The sequence below is a fragment of the Dipodomys spectabilis genome, unplaced genomic scaffold (assembly GCF_019054845.1).
Source record: "Dipodomys spectabilis isolate Male_0828 unplaced genomic scaffold, ASM1905484v1 ptg000238l, whole genome shotgun sequence".
In the NCBI taxonomy this organism is placed as follows: Eukaryota; Metazoa; Chordata; class Mammalia; order Rodentia; family Heteromyidae; genus Dipodomys; species Dipodomys spectabilis.
The window spans coordinates 343,410-347,600 of NW_024870915.1; positions in this window are offsets into that span (position 1 = coordinate 343,410).

Here is a 4,191-nt window from a genome sequence, read left to right on the forward strand (position 1 = left end):
TTACTGAAGAGGCTGTCTTTGTTCCATTCTATTTTTTTAGCTCCCTCATCCAAGATTAGATGGCTATAGGTATATAGGTTCATTTCTGGGTTTTCAAATCTATTCCTTTGGTCCTGAGGTCTGTTCTTATGCCAATACCAAGCTGTTTTGATTACTATGGCTTTTTAGTAGAGTTTGAAATTTGGTATTGATATTCCTCCAGCAGTGTTCTTTCCGTTGAGGAGCGTTTTTGCTATTCAGGGTCTTTTATTGTTCCATATGAATTTTCGGATTGCCTCTTCTATTTCCTTGAAGAATGAGGTTGGAATTTTGATAGGTATCGCGTTGCCTTGGGATCTATTGTCATTTTCACGATGTTAATCTTTCCAATCCAGGAGCAAGGGAGGTTTTGCCATTTTTTAAGTTCTGTGTTGATTTTCTTTTTCAAGATTTTAAAGTTTTCATCATAGAGGTCCTTCACTTCTTGGGTTAAGTTTATTCCTAGGTATTTTATTTTTTGTGGGGCTATTACAAATGGAGTTGCTTTCCTAATTTCAGCCACACTTTTCTCATTGTTGGCATACAGAAAAGCCATTGATTTTAGGGGGTTAATTTTATACCCTGCTACTTTGCCAAAGTTTTGAATCAGCTTGAGTAATTTGGGAGTGGAGTCTATTCCACTTCAAGTTTCTATGTGGTGAATAGGAGATAGTAGTCTCATGGGACCTTTTTTGTCTGGGTTAGTTTTGTACCCAGATCATTAGATCTCAGCTTCCTGAGTAGGCAGGATGACAGATCTCAGCTACTACCCCTAGACTGTAACACTCTGTTGCAAAGGGGTCCTTGGCTCCACGTGGTAGGGCGCTACCCATGATCCCCACTGGTAAGTGTCAGTGGCTAGGCCCTGAGTTCAAGGTTCATGATCAAGAAACAGAAATCAAAACAATTGTCTGCAGGAGACAACTCACTAGATTTAGGTACATACATAAATTTGGCACTGACATGAGGAATTATCTGAGCTACAAGTTTCTCATCTGCACAATCATCTTACTTGTGGAGCTCTTACAAGAATCAGATGAAAAAAATAAAAAAATGCACCCCAAGAAGGACTCAGCACACAACAACACATGAAAGACTCATCACATAGCTCTAACCACATAATGTCATTAGAATTAGGGTGCTTTCATCAGTATCACCATTCTTTCAGAAACATATCACAAATAGTCCAAATTTAGGTTTTAGAGGGGTGAGTTTTTTGGGGAGTGGAGTCAGCCACGGGGAGTACACTGAAGTATTGGGGTTACTGTCCTAAGGTGTTTTGATCAGACTAGAACTCTACCACTTTAAGCCACAGCTCAGAGTTTCGCAGACTTCCTGCCAGGGCTGGGTTTTAAACCCACCAGTGTCAAATCTCAGCTCTGGAGTATCTTGGATGACAGGATGTGCAAGCCAGCAGCATCTAATCCATGTAACTGGGTTGCAGTGGTTTACCTCTGGCTAATTCAGATTAGATGGCAAATGTCAACACTAGACTCCCAGCTTTCTCTGTGAAGAGGTATTTGCAGCCCTATCCTTATATAGTTGCAGTCAGAACATTCTATCTTTTCCTTTTTATTTGTTTTGGTGCCAGTCCTGGGTCTTGAGTAAGGGTCTAGACACAGTCTCTAAGCCTTTATGCTCAAAGCTAGTGCTTGAGTGTTTGAGCTACAGCACAACTTCTGGATTTTTCTATTTTTCTAGTGAGGAATCAAACCAAGGGCGTCATACTTACTAGGCGAGCACTCTACCATTGAGCCCCTGTATTGACAAGTATGTAAACAGATAAATGTGTAGATTGGTAGACAGACAGACAGACAGACAGACAGACAGACAGACAGACAGACAGACAGACAGACAGACAGACAGATAGATAGATAGATAGATAGATAGATAGATAGATAGATAGATAGATAGATAGATAGATAGATAGATAGATAGATAGATAGATGTTGATATATTTAACGAGAGATATCTGTAAATTATGAAATTGCATATAAGATATTTCTACCAAATGTTGCCAATTAAATTATTCCTTCCTTTTTTAAGTATCATGATTGAATACATAATAAAGTATTAATTGAAAATTAGTCAATGTAGTATAATTGTTGTGTATAATTTTATAATATAATCTTACACTAACTACTAATGTAATTGTTACATTTACAACATTCTATTTGTACAGATGTCTATTGGAAAGCATTTCTTTTTATTAATTTTAATTTTTTATTTGTTTTTTTGGGGGGTCCAGTCCTGGGGTCTGAACTCTGGGCCTGGTCGCTGTATCTCAGCTCTTCAGCTCAAGGTTAGTGCTCTACCACTTGAGCCACAGCGCCACTTCCAGATTTTTTCTTTTTGCTTATGTGGTGCTGAGGAATCAAACCCATGCCTCTAGCATGGAAGGCAAGTGCTCTACCACTGAGCCACCCTTCCCAGTTCTGGAAAGCGTTTCTTAGAATCTCCCCCAGCCATTCAGTAGTGGGAGTCCAGGGATTCAAACTTCAGGCCCAAGTTGCTGATTTCTGCTTGGCTTCCCTAATAGCCCACCAAACATCAGCAATATAAGGTCATGTATATTGTCTGGGCATTGTTATTTAGACCCCGGATGGTACAATACAAAGGAAAAAAAATAAAACCAACTGATTGAATTTTTCAGTTTTATCCTTTTCCTTTTTATTTATTTTTTTTTTGCCAGCCCTGAGATTTGAACTCAGGACCTAAGCTCCCAGGATCGGCTTTGGCAGAGATGCCAAGACTTGAGCTCAAGCCCAGTGCTTGGCCTAAAAGCAAATAATAATAATAATGATAACAATAGCAATAACAATAACAATAATAATATTAAGGCCCTGGCTTGGAATTTGCACCATTTCACTGGCAGTCCTGGCATTTAAAATCAAGGTCTGGGTAACTCTGTGGAACTATGGGTTAAGGGGAAGATCACCGTTGTTGAAGACAAGAAGTTCAGAAAAGTTCCAAGGGCCTGAATTGAAGTCCCAGTACTGGAAAAAATAATACTCATATATGAGATCTATTTACATACATGAGTTTATTCCATATGACATTTATTACTCTTATTTATTTAGTATTATTACACATAAAACATTTACTTTATTACATCATATCACATATACTGACAGCCAGGATTTCACAGAGAAGGAAAAAAATGTGTCAAAATTGGCTTCTTACTCCATGAATACATTATTGGCCATGCTGTGATTTTAACTCAGCCCACCAGCCTGCAGAAAACTGAGCTGCCAGGAAGTTCTGAGGACCTGGGATCAATCCACAGTAGTGTCATATATATATACACACACACTGACAGGGGGAATGTGAGGATATTATTAAATTATATATTTTTACAAATTATTAGTTATTAAATTATGCTTCCATTTAATGAAGTATCATCATCTAATACTTATAAAATCATTAATAAAAAAATCAGTCAATATCCTTAATCATACCATGGTACTAGAATGAAAGATATAAATTCAATAATTTTTGTGTCGCATTCTAAAATAGAGTCATGAATTAAATGCAAAATTAATTATTATTTTTATAACATTCCATTAGCATTCACATGAATAGGAATGAGTTAGTGAGGATCTCCCTCCATTTGTGAGTGGCCATCCTAGCATTAGAATTCCAGGCCTGGGACGTTTACTTCGAATGCAAACCATTGGAATGACACTGTGAAGATTTCAGGTTGTCACGAAAAAAAGAACAAGAAGAAAAGGAAGCCAGGTGTCAGTGGCTCTTGCCTATAATCCTAGATCTTCAGGAGGCTGAGATGCCAATTTGGATTCAGCCTGGGTAGGAAAGACTGCGATATTCATATTTCTAAGAGATCAAATGAAATCAAAACAAAATAATAACAAAAGAATCCTGAGTGGCCCCGTGACTCAAGTTGCAGAGCACTACCCTTGAGCAAAAGGGCTCGGGGACAGGGCCTGGATGATGGGCGTTCAGCAGGTTGCCCAGCCCCCCAAACTGGGCAAGCTGGAACAATCTCTCAGAGAGTACTAAGTCTGAGCACACAGCTTGAACAAGCTTCCTTCACTGCAGTTTAAGAACTGAAGCCTGGAAAGCATTGTGTGGGCTGGGGTGTGCAACTGGTAGTTACAACGAGTGAACTATGTCCTGGACTTGTCAAAGGAAACCACAATTCTTAGGCTGTAG